Source organism: Falco punctatus (genome assembly GCF_963210335.1).
Source record: "Falco punctatus genome assembly, chromosome: 11".
Classification (NCBI taxonomy): Eukaryota; Metazoa; Chordata; class Aves; order Falconiformes; family Falconidae; genus Falco; species Falco punctatus.
In genome coordinates this window covers 18,669,136-18,688,729 of record NC_137591.1, presented here as the reverse complement: position 1 = coordinate 18,688,729, position 19,594 = coordinate 18,669,136, and the positions used below count along the sequence as shown (strand labels likewise).

The following is a 19,594-nucleotide window of genomic DNA, read 5'->3' as shown; positions in this document are numbered from 1 at the left end:
TCTGGAGTGCATTTGTGCAGTGTGTATAGTCAGAGAGTATGTCACTGTATTTTGGGGTGCTGGATGTAAAGCTTATGTGACGATATGGTGAAGGAATATATGGTAGTAATTCAGACTGGAGGAAGGAATGATTCCATAGCTGAAGGGTAGAGGCAGTTCCTGCACACATAATGTATTGATGAGATTTTGCTGACAGCATAATGAATGGAGAAGTGTTCAAGGATGATGCCAAGGTTATGTACAGTGCTATTAGTAGTTTGGAGTGGAATGGAGAGATGATGTCATTCTGTGCTTTAAGCTTTTCCTATTTGAGAAAAGCTGTTATATTTAAGGTATATAAATGCAGCTAGTTCATGTGGTCAAGATAAATAGGCTGACGAGTGACTGAAAATCTACAGGTGTTTTATTATGCAAGTGGTATGTTGTTCTGTAGCTTAAACCAGTAGATAAATGATAAAAGGAGGTGAATTATTTCTCTGCAGCTTATTGCTTATGGTAATTCTCATTGTGAAGCATGCCATTCAATTTAGTTTGATATTGATGGGCTGTAAACTTATTATTAAATGGCAGTGGTACTTAGAATGTTACACCTAATCTTAGATGAAGGGAAACTGCATTAAGTACCTTCAGAAACAACATTTTTTCTCTTAATGCCTTGAAGTTCTAAATGTTTTCAGAACTCCATCTTTAAACTGATGCTTCAGTTTAGTGCTTTTATGATGCTTTCATTTGTACATTGACTTTCATTTGTATATTGATTGTTACGTATTTGCTTTACTGGATAACGTATGCCCAAAGTAAAGAGCTCTTAAATTAAGTTCTTTTCCCCTTTTCTGTAGACACCTTTTCATCTTTATTGTGTGCCTGTTGTGTATACCTTTAAATGCTTACTTCTTTACTTGTTTAGTGATGGAGAAATTGTTGACCAATATATGTTTTGTTAGTCCAAACACCAGTCTACAAAGAGTATTTTTCCCTCTGGTGGCTTTTCAATTGTTTTTCATTTACATAACACAGATTTTTGAAATAATTAAATCTGTTGTTTGATTTAATTGATGGTAAAAACACCAGTTCTTTTCTTCCATTCAGTCTACTCTCTCAACTACTTTTTTCCCTGTTGTGATACTCCTATTAATGTTGCATTCATCTACTTGTAATCTTCTTGTCTGGACTGAAACAGCATCACAGGCTGAGGTATGATTAGTTGTGTTCATTTCTTATGCTGTCACACTTTTCCTTGAAGTGCTTCACTGTCCCATACGGGGTGTTGTCAAAAAGCAAAACTTTCTCTGAGCAGAAAAATGAGAGATTTCAACAATTCCACGTGAAAGCCCTACCACAGCTTTGGGAACTGTGCATGTGGCTTTTACTGTGATAAATAGACAAAGGAAGAACTGTAACTCCTTTGAACTATTTTTCAGATAACTCTCAAAATCTAGCAGGAGATTCAAAATGCAGGAGGCAGTCTTCTCTCTTGCAGTCCCTTGCTTGCTTGCTTTTGTTCAGTCGCTGCAGATTCTTTGAAGTCAGAAACATCTCCAGTAAAAGGACTTAAATTTTGTCTCTTCATGTGAAGTGTTAAGTTTTTGCTTAATTTGACTTGTGGATCATTCAGGCTTCAGTAGGGTACCTGCACTTAAATATTGTTTTGCATTAACTGCTGTAAGTAGAATGATATTTTTCCTTCACAAACTTAATTTTGATAAATTTAATTATGGCACTTATAATTCAGTTGGTTAAACTAAGGTTGGAGTAGTATAGATTGAGAGAAGTTTTAGAAATTCTCAAAGGGAATTAATTTGTGATTTTAGAAAACCTCATGTTTAAATTCAAGTGATTATTTAAATTAATCTACAGTGTATGTTAGTTCTAGGTACTTGTGGGTACTGAATGTAGATTGTTATTTTTACACTTTTTAATAGAAATCAAAGACTATCAAAGCTCCTTCTGCAAACAAAGCAGGAAACTACGTTTTGTACAGACAAGGTTATTGCTGACTACTTGTTGGGAAAATGGCAGTATAGGCTTGTATATAAACAGCTTTTCAGCTGTATTAACTAATTTGGGAGACTGTTGTCAGCTAAGTTTTTGCCTTTTCAGTCCTGTTCTGAAATTATTTTATCCTTGATAGTTGCATGTACAATTTTAGCTGGAGCTTCGTCTGGGCTTTTTCTTAGAGTAATCTCTGCTTTCCAGCACTGATTCTTAGGTTTATTAGATTTCTGTAAGATTATGGATGTTTTCCAGAGCTGCATCAGACACTAGAATGAAATTCTGTCCCCCTAGGCCCTCTCAACCCCTGACTTTTGAATTTAGCATATTTTAATGCTGGGATGGCAGTATCCTAATAAATGTAAATGCCACACCCAACCAACTAATCAAATTTTGTAAGTCCTGGAAACTACTTGAAGTCGAGACTACAGTTGCAAGCCTTTTGTTGTGTCTTTGTTAAGCTGCTGAGATAGACTGCTTAGCCGCAGCTTATACCAATAAAAGTAGTTTGTATAGTATAGTTTATTCCAGCCTTTGTTTCTTGCCCTTCCTTCCTTCCCCTACAAGCATAATCAGTTATAGGGGCAAAAGTTAGTTTTGTATTACATTACAACTCTCTAAAAAAACCAAACAACAACAAAAATAACCCAAGCAAACAGAAGAAACCACTAAAAAACTTGTCCATGAATTATGTTCCTGACTGCAGCTGGAGAAGGTGGTGGTTAAAAGATGGTTACATGTCTTTTCCCAGTTAGATTTATAACATCTGTTAGGAAGTAAGGGCTAAGTAGTAGGTAAGTAGGTCAAAACTCATCAGGATTACTGCAGACTTTATTTATTCGTTGTGTACCTTTGCATTCTAGTTTCTCAAACTTTTTTCTTCAGAGAGGGGCAAGATACAGGAGATACTTGATTACAGCAGGCAGGGCCCTAATATAAGTAGAAAGTGAATAAAATTACATTCAGTCTTGACATAAGATCCAACTCTAATGACAGGAGGAGTAGTTAGGCAAATTCTGTGTAGTAACTCACATTTTAACTCAGATTAATTGTCTTTATATAAACCTTGTATTATGAATGGTTATGAGCTTGATGCAAGAGTCATGGATAAAGCCTTTGCTCTCTTTATGGGTGTGAAAGTTGTTCTCTTGGTTGTTCTTTATGAACCTGAATTTTGAAGTAGCAACTGTAACTTGTTTACTTGGGAAAGCAGTATTATAGAAGCTTTCGTAGCTCTTCTCTAGCAGCCAGAAAGATTAAAAAATTTAACTAGTCTAGTGTGATTATCTGTAGCAATTACTTTACAGCCTGTATATACAGCCTTTTAAATTATTCGTCAAACAAATGCCTTTTGAGGATCTGTGTGTCTCTGTAGCTCAGATACACTTGAGGGGTGGTTGTGTCGCTGAGCAATCCCACAGATACAACTCTGTCATTGCATACAGACTGGAGAACTTCTTGTGCCTGCTTTGGCCTTTTTCATGTGTTGCATGAAGAGGAGTATCACTGGTATGCTGCTTTTTTTTGTGTCACTGGGCAAGGTGATCATTGCTAGCACTGAACCAGCCTTAGATGTTCACCAATCAATGAGAAACACTTGTGCTTTTAAAGTGCTGTCCGCCCCTCTGTGTTTCTGTAGTATCACTGGGGGTACACTTGAGATATCACCCATCTCCACCATGGCAGTTTTCTTCCTCTTCCTGTTCTCTGCCCTTATCGGAACAAGCAGCTGTTTATCAGTGATCAGAAGCTTAACCACTTCACAGCAGTCCTTGTACCTGCTGTGGGCCCCTTTTCACTCTTGGAATGGTGAGGCCGCAAGGTGAGTGCTCTGTAACTACATTTCTTACTTGCTTCTGAGTCCCTTTTGATGCTGCCTTTATTACCTGGTGATGGCGGCTTTCATTCTCACTCCTTTTCCTGGTATTGAGAATTAAGACAGGAAAATCAGAGCCAGAGCATCTGTGATTTTGACATCTTTGCCTTTGCTTAAGAGGCTTGGAGAAATACCTCTCTTGGATTTGCTGCTGAAAAATTTCAGGTGCTCAGTTATTCCAAATGCCAACACCCTTGAAATGAATCGTAGGTGTTAGAGTTCAGTTGTTTCTGCTGGAGTGAGAGGAATATTCCTTGACAGCAGAAAGACCTTTGAGAGGTGAGTGTTCTTAAGTACTCTGAGTTGAGTCACTTAAACCAGTGAGAGTCTCAATGCTATCAGTAGTTTGGGCTAAAGATCTGGTGTCTTGATGTGGATTGCATTGCCTTCATCGAGATGTTTGCATGCTGCTGTGCCTACTGTTTACTCTTGGGTGGAGCTTGGAACACTAGTGGGTTTGAAATCCAAAAAAAGGTGGTTAATTCTGCCGGGCCCTTTGAAGTTTGTAACACAGGGCTGCAGTGGTCAGGCTTTTGGTCCTTCAGCAGTTTGTTTGCTGATGATTTTGTGAAACTTGTCACCTTTCCTTCAGCTGGGAAATATCCAGAATATGATGGCCCATCTTTTCTGTTCCCTTCTCTTTTCCTCTGTGCCAGATGTAGATACAGAGTAACCCTGGATTTATCCCCAAAGTGGTCTGTAAGCTTCCTGTGAACCAAAGAATAGTTACTACATTCAAGAGTACTTGCATTTAAATTCTTCCAAAGAGCACATTCAGTGAACACAAGACTACCTGCCCTCCAAATAGGTGGTGTAGGGTAAGACTTCCCATTTTATGTCAACAGAGTAAATTAAATTGGTTGGTCTGAAGTAATGTGTTTCCATGGAAAAGCTGTTAGGGTAAGTCATGGGTTGTACGACAGCCCCGCTGTATTACCACAGTGATCTACAGTTGTTTGGGCTCAATCCTTTGATGCAAAGATCCTGTCAGCACTTGAATCACAAACCATGAAATCTATGTTGAGAACAGTTATTGCTAATGTTTAGCTAACTGCAATGTTCAGAAGATACAAGAATTGTTGCAGTGGTGGTGTGAGATCATTTCGCACAGGGGCAGAGGCACTGGTGTTCTTGCAGTGAAAGAAGGGCCAGCCAAAGTGCACAGGTTTACTGAGATGTCTGGGTTAGTGCCCATCTTAGTGTTTGATAATGTAACGCCTGCATAGACCTTCTTTCCCATTTTTTGAAAGGTGTTTTGGGTCTTTGTATGTGCAGGTGTATTTTGTGGGCATTTTTAACTGTAGCTTTACATTTATATTCTGTAACATACATCAAGGCTCCACTGCTGTTTGAAAATAACACTTTTGCTTCTCCAGGCACATGAATATCTACTTCAAAACCCGACTAAAGAATTTTAATTTTTTTCTGTAATACACCTTATTTGAGAAATGAGCATGTGTTTTGAATAACATTAATGCTTAAAGGCTGCAGTTTCATGTAAAGTTAGGAAATTATCCTGGAGCTAGGAGAAGGAGCTTGAAGACTTGTCTTCTGTTGCTTTGTATTGCCCAGAAAGACTTTATTGAAAGGTCTGCCTTTCCTTACCTGTCTGTCTTTGTAATTTGGGCAGGTGGCTTTGAGATAGTTACGCATTGACTAGGGAACTCAGAATCAAAAAGCTTGGTGTGAGTAAATTGAAGGAAGGAATCTTAAGCAGTATGTGAGGATAGGTATTTCTTTCAGAGTTCATTTTGGTGATGGATACATTAGTTTAGATATGAATAGGCCTCTCTGTAATGCTGTATGCTAGTTGCTGTGTCCTCGTTAGTAGTCCCAGTTCTGTAGAGAGCTGTGCTCAGATTCATTCTTGGTTTTGTGCAGCTTCAGTGACTTCCAAAGTCTCTTCCAAACGTTATATAGTCTGATACCTCCCAACTAGGAGGTGAAAAATCTTGTATAGTTAGTTCTGTTAAAGATCCATGAGCAAAACTGATATTAGAGCATTTAATCTGACATTAATCAGCCCGCATGAAGGCAAAGAAAATTATGTTTTTAAAATGGGCCAACTAGCCTTAAAAATAATAAATGCAACTTTGTCCTAGGAAAGGCAAGGAATTAGTGAGGCCTAGGTTTAAAACCCTCTGACACTTAATCTCAGATATGTCGATTGTTTTTGCTAGAAAGATTTAAAAAGCACTTTCATTTGTTACCGTTACCTTTCTGTGCTTCATTCCTCGTTCAGGGAACTTAAGGTAGCTGACTTTGAAGGCACTAGCAGAAAATGCAGCACAGCTTTTCTTGCCATGCAATGTTTTTTTCCCTGTTCTGCCCACATAGTTTAATAGCATGTGTATATTTGGTATGATTTCTTGGTGGGTTTTTTAACTGAAGTACCAACATTATGTTATTTGAAAATTACTCGTGTGTTTGAGAGACAACCACTGGAATTTTGATATTTCTACCTTGAGACAAAACTGATAGAATACTTCTGTCGCTGTGGATTTCTTGTCTCTGTGCTTTGTCTGTCTTGTATGATAGTCTAGAACACAATCAGAGAACAATGACAGCTGTGTACAGTAAGTTCTTGTTTTATTTTGCAGGTTTGTTTTCATGTGGAAGTGGATCTCACAGCTTAATGTAAATCGAACAAAGGTGAGAGTAAGCTTTGTGGGTTTGTTTTTCTTGTCAGATTCCTTGGATCCTTGGCATATACTGCTAAACACTCAGAAAATGTGGTCAGTGCAAGTTGTATAGAAACATGTATCTTGATTACTGTAATTTATGAACATAGTGTTACTTCTGTGATACCAAAATAGGAACAAAACACACACCCACCTAATATTTAAAGATTATGATGATAATTATGCTTTTCTTCCCTAAAGTATTATAGTCAAAAAGCTATCAAGGCATTCTGCTAGCTGTTGAGACTCAAAATTAGGAGTACTTCAAATGAATTTCATTCTCTGCGTATTATCCGCCTGGTTTCAAAGTACTGAAAGTGTACTTTGAAAGCTCATTGTCAAAGCAGTGTGTTAAACTTGCACTTAGTCTATTAATAAATAACTGTGTGGGAAACTTGACCAGCTACCAGAAGAGTATTTCATATTTTTAATAATGAAATCCTGTTGAGGGTCACACACACACCCCAGCCTTCCTGTCCTCAGGAGTCCTTTGGGAGCTACTTGGAAGACAAAGTATATGAAGATTTACTGCTGGTACTCATGAGCTGTAGAACTTGTGTTCATTTGCAGTTGCAAAGTGTCTGTCTAGGAAAAATTTTCTGTAACTTTGGCATTTCTTCTTCTCTACCACCGCCCTCTTACCTGGAGAAAAACAATTTAGCTAAGCCCAGATTGTTTCTCTTCATGTTACTTGATATTCTACTTCAGGAATACTTTGACCTATAAAATTAATCTCTTCTCCATTAAATGATGTGAAACATTTAACAAAAGAGCAATTTGCTTTAATCTGTTTTAGCTTGAGTCTTTCAATAGTATCTTTAGGTAAGGCCCCACAGTTTGGTAAATTTTCTGCTGTGGAGACAGAGCACAATGGACTTGTGTACACAGGCTTCCATAACAAACAAAAGCTGGCTGCTCAAGTTTCCTGCTTGCTGTTTGACTAATATGCCATCTCAGAATACAGCTGCTTGTGGTGACTTGATATTTTGAAGAGGTGAGAAGGGAGATCCCACTCGCTCAGATGAGCTTGTTCTTCATTTCTGATCTCCAATTAATATATAGACTTAATGTAGCTTTAAAAATGTAGTACATGCATTTTAAAATAGATATGACCTGCTTTGTTTGTATCTTTGCTCTGCTAAGACTTTTTTTAGAGCTGCTGCTGTAAATTTTAAAATACTGATTACAGCAGAATGCTTTATGGGGAACTTAACTCTTCCGTTCAGTGTTGTTCCTTTGTATAATGTGTAACTGTTTCAGGGCTTTGATTATGAATTGTCTTCTGAACTATGAATAGCTAAAAGTAAGCTATACTGCTGTAGTATGTATATACTTATGCATAGAGGACGTTTACTGCTTACCCTGACTTTGCAGGTTCCTAGAACCTGCTGCTTTGAGAAAAGGAATTAATATAACTCTGCAAAAGGCAATACTTTATCTGAGGACGAGTGTGAAACAAGAATTACAGCTAGGGAGGGGACTTGAATTCACAGTAAGATTTAGATTGTTCTCTGTGTCTTCTAATGCTTTCAGTACCTAATGCTTACAGTTTTGTCTCTTCTTAATTTATGTGTTATCTCGTTACTGGTTTAAAAACAGAAAAATAGTTGAGAAATCCAATATATAAATAACTGAGTGTGTTCTTTGGGCATGAAATCTTCTGAGTGAAACTCCGAAGACCTTTCATCTTACTGGTGGTTAGCTGTGTAAAATGGAAAAAAGCTGGTCTCTGAGGAGAAAGCCTGTACTCTTGCATGCATAACAAGAGAACAGAAAAATGTGTGAAAGAATACATGGAAACAGTGTGATGACGTTTGATCAGTATTGTTATTGCTTGGAGGAGATCTTGAGGTTCTGACGATTCTGTAAAAATGACAACTGAATAGTCAGTAAATCAATGAAAATACTACGTATTATCAGGGAACAAAACAAAAACCAGAATAAAACAAAAACCGGATCCAGTTATACAAATTTGTGGTGTACCATAGATGCATTGCATTGCAATGTGTATTGCTTCTTGGCTATTAGTGTAGTCCTGTGACTGAAAAACAACGTAGCAGAGTTGAAGAAGGTTCAGAGAAGGGCAGCAAGGATGATTGAAAGATTTCATTTTAAAGAACAACCTGCATTTCCCCAAAGCCTCCGTCTTCTGTCTCCACTCATGAGTGTAGTGGCTGCAGCATCTTATAAGTGTCTAAACAATGAACTTAACTCCACAACTCAGTGCAGACTTGTCCTTTTGTGTAAACCTAGGTCATTTAAAGCAATAGCTGAAAATGTGATATAAATACTTGCTTAAACATTTTTCTTGTGCTCTTGACCAGAATGCATTTCCTAATGACTCTGATAGTGTGCTTTCCATGTAGGTTTTCTTTGAATAAAGGATTTAGGCGTTTCATTCTTCTAATTTCAGATCCTTTGCTTTCCTAAGGCAAATGTGAAAGGTGATACCTTGACTTCTGGAAAATAATAAAAATATATATATATATATATATAGCCAATTAAAATCCCACAGGTGTAAGAGTATTTAAAACAGTGAATTTATTGGGATAACTGTAGTCTTTGTTCTTAGGTTTTCTGACTTCCAGACTGCATCTTCTGAGCCCCATGGGAGGACCTGTCTTGTTTTAAATATGGGGGAAAGTTAGGAGGAAATAATCTTGGTTTCAGTGTGTTAACAGTGTAATGGGTCACACTTCTGTGTAAGAGGAAATGTCATAGAAGGTAGATGTTTATGCTGAATTTCCCTGTAGCAGTGTGTAGTGTGAGGCCAGATTTTAAGCATTTGAGATACTGGGCAAAACCAGACTTGGTTCCAGAAACTGCCTTGAACATATTTAGTATTGCTTTACCTAAAAGTGGAGAATGTAATAAATGAATAATGCCATCACATATGTTGAAGAAGCATGAGTTATATACAGAATTCTGCACAGGATAAATTTGAGTATGTGGGATTTGTGTTTCTTCGGCTCAGACAGGGATCTCCTACAATGTTCATCTTGTTCATATTATCCTGGTAACATGAAGTTGAGTTTTCTGCCATCAAATAAATCACTTATATCAATGACTTTATTTTGTTTGTTGAGTGGTTTTTTTTACACTTTTAAACAACTGAACAAAACCCAATTATCAGGGGAGTGAACCCTATCTTTTCTTGTCACTTGGAGTTTTGTCTTCATCTGGTCATATACAGAGTTATATAGCTTTAGGTCTTTTAAAAACTCTCATTTCATTTGTTCATCAGTAAGTATAATAACTTTCTCCAATTTGACAGAAGTTTTCGTTGTTAATCTCAAAAGGTACAAGATGGGGTTTTTTGGCCTTATTTGACACTGTTACCTACAATCTTACTAGCTTTTTAACCCTGGATCACTGAAAGAATGTAGAGGATGATGAGATCCAGTTTGCTGGTAAGGATGAGTGAGTATCACTAATGCAATTCATTACACCAAGGTTCTAAATTAAATTAGTAAAAGCATAGTGTTTGTTTCAAGTAGTTTTTTATAATTGGGAAAACCAGCATGCTCTAGGAGTTAAGAAGTCTCTCTATATTAGCAGGAGAGACCATCTTAAAATTTGTGAAAGTGTTAAAACATGTACAGCATGTAGCTACCAGCCAAAAAAGCAAAAAGCATGAGAAATTTCTAGGTATGTTTCAGGTAATGCTGGATAAGAATAATTACAACTTTCATTTAATATAATAGGAAATAAGGTCAGAATTAAGAGGTCTTCTGCTTCAGTTACTGAGTTTACCTTTCTCTGAAATTTGGGATATGTTGAAAATAAGACTTTTGTGGCCATGTAGTTGTAGTCATGGGAAATTTGTATAGAGTTATGGAAAACAGCTAATTATTAGAGTAAGTTCGTTGATACATATTAGATTTTTATTGGAAAATAAGGGTTCTTTACCCAGCTGCTCACAAAAGGTGTCTGAACAAAAAGACTGAATTGTAGGAAAAAACTTTGTTTTAAATTGAAAGTCAGTTTCAGATTTGGATATGAAAATTCTGTAGGTTCTGCTTTGATTAATTTTAAATGTCTTTGTGTTAGTAGACCATCACTCTTGTTTGGTGGCTGGGGGAACGTTTCCAGCTCCGTGTGCTTTACACATGGGGAGTAATTAGGTTTGCATACGGAATTTCACCACCACTTGGTGGCAGTACCTGGCTTCAAAAGGCCTTGTTTCTGAGCGGATGAAGTGACTTTGATTCTGTAAAACTATAGGTTAAGAGAGAGTAGATCTGTTTTAAAATTTCTGAAAGTTAGTGATGTGGTTTAGAAATGAAAGTACTGTTTATTAAACCTACTGGAAGGATTTGCATTTGGATGTCTCTATAGAAATCCTAGCTATCATGTCTAATATGTAATTTAAGAGCACTTCTTGTGCTAATAGTATTCTCAGAAGATGTATTTAACATTCCCCAGTTGAATTATTTTGGCATTTACTTCTAGCATTTTACTTCAATTGAGTAGTGTACTTCAAGTAATTTTAGAACATAGAATTTGCTTCATGGTAGTATTCTTCATAATGTTGTCTTTTGCAGCTACATAGAAGACTGCCAAAGCTTCTCTTTTGCATTCTGAAACATGCTCTGCATTTTCACTTCTTTATTTATTGATATTAATTTTAGGAAAAGCTTCCCCAGTAGATTTTTCTGTCAACAAATCTAGTAAAAGTTTCTGCCCTTACTCATAGTTGTTGCCTCATGGTTGTGCCAATTCAGCAGTGCGTGGGTCCCAGCCTTTTAAACTAGGTAATGAAATTGTTGATCAAGTGTGAAAGAAGGAACCTGGGGGAGTGGAGGAAGGCAGGAGTTAATTTAAATTGGCTTTGCATCAAAGAAAAGCATAATTCCAATGTATAGCACAGTAATTTGACAGCATATGGCTCCATGGTGAGACAACTTCCTCTTCTCTGCAAGCCAGAGTCTTCTGCAGTGACAGCAGATCTTTCATGTTAGTATTATCCCCCATGTAAGGACTGTAGTGGTGAGACTAGAGCCTGGAAGAATGCAAGTACTTCCCTAAACGTGTGCTCTTCGTGAAACGTCTTGCTCACTGTGACTGGAATTATAACAGAGCATTGCTGGTGGGAGCGGGTTCTGCGAGGAGGAAATATTTTTATTGTATTGCCTGAAAAGCTGACACTGAGGGTCCAGCATCCTTCGGCCCCTCTGAGGCGTGACATATCAAGAAGGCTTCTGATAAATTGTGACACAGAGGGATTCATCCTGTGGGAGTCCTGAATTGTAAAAATACTAGTAGAAAATGAGGTGGGATGGGGAAGTGCATGTTTGTAAATTTGGGTGTGATATTACTTTACTGACTGATAATATTACTACTTTTAGTGAGAGCGCTCGGAAAACAGGAATGTTGGCAGAGAGGTAGAAGGGAAAGGGCTACCAAATTACAGTTTTGCTGTGAATATGTTCAGCATAACTTGGGATATGCACTTTTCCTGTATACCTAATCGTTTTTCTGTAATTTTCTTAAGCTGCCAGAACAGTAAATCTGAAGTCAGTAGTTGGGAACTTTTTTTATTAAAATACTCTTGTGCCTATATTGCTAATGTTTTGAAATGAAAGGAGAAAGTGGACAGTCTGAACATATGAGCACTCTAAAAAGGAGTAAAGTAAGTGAGAATTGGATACTGTGTGGCAAAGTATACTAAAACAGAATCCCAGAATAGTGGAGGTTGGAAGGGAGATCCTTGGGGATCTTGTACAGTCTTCTCTGCCATAAGCAGGGTCACCTAGAGCAGCTTGCCCAGGACCATGTCTGGACAGCTTTGAATGTCTCCAAGGTTGGAGGCTCCACAACCTCTCTGAGCAACCTGTGCTATTCACTCTCACAGTAAAAAAGTTTTCCTTGCTTTTGGATGGAAACTCACATACTTTGGTTTGTACCCATTGCTCCTTGTCCTATCACTGGACACCACTGGAAAGGAGTCTGGCTCCATCTTTGTACCCTCCTTTCAGATGTTTGTACGCTGACGAGATCCTACTGAGCCTTCTCTCCTCCAGTCTGAGCAGTCCTAAGTCTATCAACCTTTCCTCATATGAGATGCTACAGTCTTTTAATTGTCTTAGTGGCCCTTTACTGGACTGTCTCCAGTAGTTCCATATCTCTGTTGGACTGGGCAGCCCAGAATTAGATATACTGCTCCAGATGTAGCCTTACCAGTGCTGAGTAGAGGGGAAGGGTCACCTCCCTCAGTGTGCCGACAATGCTCCCAGTGCAGACCAGGATATTGTTGGCCGCCTTTGCCACAAGGGTGCATTGCTGGCTCATGTTCAGATTGCTGTCCAACAGGACCCCCAGGTACTTCTCTGCAAAGCTGCTTTTCAGCATCTACTGGTCCATGGAATTACTCACGGTGCAGGACTTCATAATTTACTTTGTTGAACTTCACAGGGTTTCTGTCACCCCGTTTCTCCAGCCTGTTGAGGTCCATCTAAATGACAGTACAACGCTCCGGTCTGTCAGCCACTCTGCTCAGTCTCTTAGCAGCAGCAGACTTGTTGGAGAGTGTCTTCTGACCCATCATCCAGGTCATTAATGAAGATGTTGAACAGTGTTGGACCCAGTACTGACCCCAGGATACAGTGCTAGTTACTGGCCACCAACTACACTTTGTACCGCTCATCACAACCCTTACTTTTTTGGCAGCATGATAAAAACAGTGTCACAACAAGGGTGGGAGCAGGGCTTTTATTTATAGACTGTAATGAGGAAAAACTTCGTTGTTTTGCAATGCTGATGGTTACAAAATAAACTATTCATTGTATTGTGTCCAGATAAAAGCAATTTTTGTTACTATGCTTGAGGCTTAAGAAAACATTTGACTGAAAAACACAGGTAATGGTGATGAAAGAGATTAAAAGTATTTTCTCAAACATTAAGTTTCTTTAGAGAGGGAAAAAAAGGTGTGAGCATGTGAGATTGACAGGAAGGAAAAGAATTTATCTATGCATGCAGAAGTATGTAAAGGAACAGTTTTGGAGAGAAATAACGTGTGTTATCATAGAGCATTAAGTCTGGTTTTTTCAAACTTCTGTCTCTCTTAGTGGAGTGCTGCTAGTCATTTGTCTATGTATGTCTGCATTTAGTGTAACAATCAAATATTGAATTTTCCTCATCTTTAGTAGAAACTAATGGCAGTGCAATTCAAACCAGATTGTACTACTAAAAATCCAAACTAGACAAAGAGCTGCAGGAACACGGAGACTTAGGTACTTGGCTGTCCTCTGTGAACAGGGCTGTGGAGTGCTGGGGGGGAGTTATGGAAGCCTGTGGAGTTGCCAGAAAACATGTGACTGTTCTTAAGTTATCACATTCAAAATCCTGGGTTTTTTGTACTTGCTAGGTGTCTTTTAGAAATACCTAATTCACTTTGAAAAGTCTTTACCAATGATACCATCTTGAACGGCTCCTTCAACACTTACAACTAGAGGAGTATTTTTTTAAAGTCATATGTCTGCTTCTTGTGACACTTGTGTTGTCATTTATTTTATTGATTTCAGTATTGAATTTTAGCATGATGCACCCCACTGTGACAAACTGGTTTTATTTTCCCAAGCAAATCAATATTACAGGAATAAGATTAAGAATGGACGGTGGCAGTAATGGTATTCTCTTCCGTGATTTCTGAATTGTAAGGTGGTTATTTTTCAGTTGTGTCTTGTTTCCTTTCACATATGAAATGTTAAAATATCACTCTTAAACATTTTAGACCAGAAATAAATCTTCTGAAATTTTGACATTTTTAGGGAAACACTTTTTTTTTTTCTCCTTACTACCTAACACACAGCTTTTGAATAAACTGTTTCATTAGAAACAAAGTTTCAGGTAAACAAACTTATCAAGAAGAATGCTTCAGTTTTGATGTTCCAGAGTATAATCTTACAGGCAGCTTTTGTGTGATGACTCTTCTGTAATTTATAGTTTCTCTTTGGTCAGCTTTTTCCACAGACGTATGACAGCTCAGTGAATCTTTCAGCAGTATAACAAAAGGTTATACTGTGGGTGGCTATAACTGTATTTCTTTACTTGTGTTTTTGTGTGAACAGCTGTGGATCTGAATTGAAGATAACTAGTTTTCAGTGGAAGTCCTTAGACTCTATTTATATTAATAACCATATACTTATATGTAAAGTAGGGAGAGCATTTTTCATTACGTTGTGCATATTAAACAAGCTGTCTCTTAACTACCGAAGTTAAAACAAAAATCCAGAATTGTTCAGGTGAATTTGTAGGTTTCAAAGCTGAGTAAGGAGGTCTACAAATAGTCAGTGTCTGCTATGTAGAAGGGAATGTATTTCCAACAACTTAATTTGCAAACATAAATAGAAAATAGAGGAAAGCAAGGTGAGTCACTGACTCATTCTCTGGTTGTCAGGCTTTGTGGTTCTATTCATCTGAAGGGTGGATCTGGATAGCTTTTTAAGATGGCAAAAAGTGGAAAACAAGTAGTAGGTATTCTTCTAATGATTGAAGTATTGTGATTTATACTGACTTTAGGTATTCATATTGCTAGGTAACACCCAAAGTCAGGAGGTGTGAGCTATGTGCATTGCTGTGTGGAAGAAGCAAAGATATTACACAGCTATCCTCTGAGTAACTTGATTTTTTTTTCTCAAGATGTGGCTGGTTTATGCTAATACACTGCTAGTTCCTCTATTACCCTGTACAAACCTTCGTTTTCCAAGGGCTCTTAAACATTTCACTTTTGACAGAAGCTCTGTGCTTGATGTTTGCTGTGATTAAGTCGTTAAAGTAGTAGACTGCGTAATGGGGCAGAGTGGAAGGAGACACCTCTTTCGTCCTGTGCCTAAGCTCTCTCTGCTCTGCTGCTTGTTGCCTAAAAATCTGTGACTTTGGTTCCATCATCTTTAATATAAACTGTCATTTAAGAAAGCTTTATTACAGGACTGCTTGTGGATAAAATGATAGATTTTGTTAGTTTTCTCTATTTACATAACAGAGTCTTGAGGAAGAATCTAAATGGGAACAGTGCAAACCTGAAACACTTTTCCTATATCTTGAATATTTGGATAATCCCTTGAGTGTCCTGGTTGTTCACATATTTGCTGAAAGAACTTGACTTCTGAGGAGTTACTTAGCACAGGACAAGTGTATTTTTGCCTTCATTACAGCACTGCTGAAAGGTAGCGTATTTCTTTAGTTACTTTAACTAGGCTGATTAAATCCATTTAGGAGATAGCTTCTAAGTTTTTTGAGCCACTTAATAGTCGCTTTGTGCTTTTAGCTCACTGGCTTATATTTATGAATTTAATGAGAACTTGATATCAAAACACATAAAAGTACTCCATGCTTTTCACAAATTCAGCCGAATTCTTCCATCTTAATTTTTCAGCTCCAGTGTGCTTTCAAATCTGTTAAATCCTTGTAAAATAACATGGCTTTTGTAACAGAAACTGGCAAATCTCCAAGTACAACTGCTAGCAGGCAACAACATAGTACACTTAGTGCTGGAGTGTAAGCTTTAATGAACTAGCATTGCATGAAGGCAATACTCTTTACTTGGTGTGTGACCCTATTACATAGCCAAAATTGTCATTATGAAATAAGAACTTGAAAATGTCATAAACTTACTGATAATAAATACAATTAATAATGTACATAGAAAATGGAATTAAGGACATTCCTATCAAAAAGAATTATTAATGAACAGAAAGTGGACAGCATAGATCTGATGACAGGAAGGTTGCATCTAATCTGAATTACTGAGTGACCTAGGAAGCTTGCTCAGAGGGATTATGGAATAATTATGTTAATATGCAATTATCACCTCATTTCTTCTGTAGTAACCTCAAGATGTAGTGTAGTAAGGGTGTTATAGCAAGTGCTGATAGTTTGCAAAAATACTGATGTTCAAGATTTTTGAGACAATAAGATTAGCCTAAGGCATTTAAATTATGATCTGTCAGCTTGAAGATAGATCTGACCTTACGCTTTTTTAATGCTTAGACTATCTGGCCACAGGCAGTCATATCTGAAAAACTCATGATTTTAAAAACTGATATTTTGTGAAGAAAAACAATAATTTGTAATAGTAAATTTGAAAGTACTTAAATAGGGGTGGAATGTAGCTTAGTTGGCTAAATACCTGGTTGGTTTCTACTTCTAAATATGAAATAATTTCTATTTAATAAATAGTGTGTCACGTAATCCAGGAATATCACTGTTAAACTGCATTACAGTCATTCTAGGCTTAACTGAAATATTTTAATTGAATAAGTATGTTTCAAAGGTATGAGCCTGGGTTTGTGTACGCTTGGGTAGGCTTTTTGAGCATTGCCATTTTTATACTTACTTATCTCCTAGGTATATTGCACTATGTGATTAAATAAAAATTACCTCAACTGTATAGTGTTTGCCCTGGTAGAGGCTATAACAAGCACTATTTCCAGCAAATTTAAAGTTTGATCTCAACTTTTAACTTTTCAAGTACACTAGGTAAGGATTAATTACTATATATTTTGACAGAAATAATACATTTTTATTTCTGATCTGGTATAGAGAAGATAGTTTTAAAACTGTGATGGAAACATCCAAAGAATATTGCATGGCCTTGATTACATCTTGGTTGTTCCAATGATATATTCCCCCCCCTCCGAGTGTTCAGACTAAGTAGTGTTTCGGTTTAGTGTTGTGCTTCCTGAGTGGTCCAAGTTAGGTGATAACGTGTCCTCAAAACGATGGCGTTATGTGGAATGTTTTCTTGTGTGTGTCTAGTTAAACCTAGCACTGTTTCTGCATACATTTCTACATGTGGAGTATACCATGTAAATTAAATATTGCATCTTGACTCAGTGTCATCACAAGACTGTAATTTAAAATATATTTTGTATTTGTCTTTAATTTCTTTTAAGTTTTCTTTAATACAACGCTGTTAAGACTGCTAACTTTCTTGTTGTCCTGCACATAAAATAGTAAATTGTACCACCCTGATAGCTGGAAAAAACGTGATAATTAGCAGAAATTATTAAAATGTAACAGCGATATTATTGATACAGTAAGCATTTCAGGCTTGATTCAAAGACTCAAATCTGTAGGGACAGCTGTATTACCATAGAAGACTTCAAATCAGATCCATATGGAATAGTTCACAATCTCCATAAATACACAATATGGAAAGGAGTCTCTTACATGATAGCACAGTGTAATGTTTTAGATATTTTTCATGGTAACTCAGGAAGAGGCCCAGTTGAAAGGTGATCGTAGGGTGCCCTAGCCACCTTTTTAACTTAAGCTTTAACACTAGCATTTAGCATCAGTATGGTTTTGTGTGTAGAGCAACATGGTTTTGTCTGCATCACATAAACCTGTGAAAAGTTTTCAGGAGCCATTCTGATAATGAGGATTGCAATCTCCAAGCAGGCACGATATTCTCAGTTTGCCTCCCCGCTGTTTGGGGGGTACCAATGAGGTTGCTTTAAATGGGAAGCGTCTGTTCTTCCTCTGAACCCCTCACACCAGAACAGATGGGTGGAACTTGGAACATGGAAGGTTTTACCTCAGAGGTGGTAACAGTGAAGCCACTCATTAACACTGAATTTGCCACTTCGTTAGCAATGTTGCTTCCTGTTGAGAAAAGCTAATATAGGTTCTCAAATTGACTGAGCATACGTTTGCCTACCTCTGCAGTAATAAAATGAGGAAAATGCACAACTTTCAGGCAAAATTGACTTACTAAATGTCTTCTAAACTTCTTGTGAAAATTTTTATACTTTGCTGCTTGATATTATGTGAAGCTTGCACTATTCAGTTGTAAAATTGTTGGAGCTGTTGTGCATCCGTGGAGGTTTCACTTCTTTTAATTGACTTTTGCATTACTGATTCTTAGTGTATGTTTGCACTGTCCACTTCTAACTTTGTACGTGACATAAAGACTCCTGCTGGGTGGTGCATTATCACCATTTTAGGGTGATAGCTTTGAATGTGATCTTATTGGAAGTCTTTATTATGGTGGAAAATGACCCATTTCAAAACAGCAGAGAAATGCAAAACTCTTAAGGTGAGAAACTGGGGTGTCGAGTAGAACATTCACATAAGGGTATGTTATAGATAAATAATACAATGAAATATTTCATACACTTTAAGCATTTATTATGCATCTGATATGAGTGTTGGTGTGTTTATAAACTAGCTAGATCAATGATTAGGTAGCAAAGGAAACATTTTTAGTGACATTTTTTATTATATTTCTCTTCAAATATAATTACTTTTATCTTCAAAATAGTAAATAAGTCCTGTTACATTAAGGTTTGTTTTTTACTAACTCAAAGGAAGTTAAAGTATTTGTTTTGCCCTTTTGCTGATCTGAAACAAGACAAGCACAATACAGAGAATTTCCATGGAGTTGTAGCTATGTGGATCATGTGGATAGCGTACCATAATGTTGAATTGAAAAACTAATAGAAATGCTGGACTCATTTTAGAGTGTGACGTATAAAGGTCAAAGTGGTGTCATTTAACCGGGTTGTTTTCTCTCCTTAGGAAAAAAGGATGTCAAGAGTGGTCTTCCTTGATTTCGGTGAAGGACTGTTGCAGGGAGCCATGGATATTAGTTGTGAGTTATAACATCTTAATTCAAAGAGTCATTCAAAAGTAATGACTCCTTTTACCTGAGCTCTATTCAAAATGTTAATTAGTAGCTGAAACTTAAGTATGTGATGGCAGGAATCAAATCCCTCAAAAGATCAAAGCAAATAGTGCTCTTTAAGGGTAAAATATGTGATTGCTGTAAAATCTAGATAGATGTTTCTGGCTCCTAGATGGGTGGTTTAATGCCTTATGCTTACTGCGTTCTGAGGACCCATATAAGAGGTGAATGCCAGGGTAGGCTTAAGTTCACACTCATATTTATTACACACTGATTTTACTGTGTAGGCGACTCCTTTGTGCTCACTAAGCATTGGGTAGATTGTACTGTGTATGAATGAAAGTTGCTTGTGGAAAGAGATACATACGCACAAGGCCTCCCAGAGAGAATGAGTATGTAGTAGTTCTCTGTACTAGT

At 37.3% G+C, this 19,594-nt stretch overlaps 1 protein-coding gene across 8 annotated transcripts in view; it reads left to right on the top strand.

Moving 5' to 3' along the window:
* Positions 1-19,594, top strand: part of ZNF644 (zinc finger protein 644) — a 52,796-nt gene that overhangs the window by 13,582 nt on the left and 19,620 nt on the right. For all 8 annotated transcript variants that reach the window (XM_080406508.1, XM_080406506.1, XM_080406507.1 and 5 more), the window contains exons 2-3: positions 6,469-6,520; positions 19,072-19,144. The gene's annotated coding sequence lies outside the window, so the exon portion shown is untranslated. The remainder of the gene's footprint in view (positions 1-6,468; positions 6,521-19,071; positions 19,145-19,594) is intronic.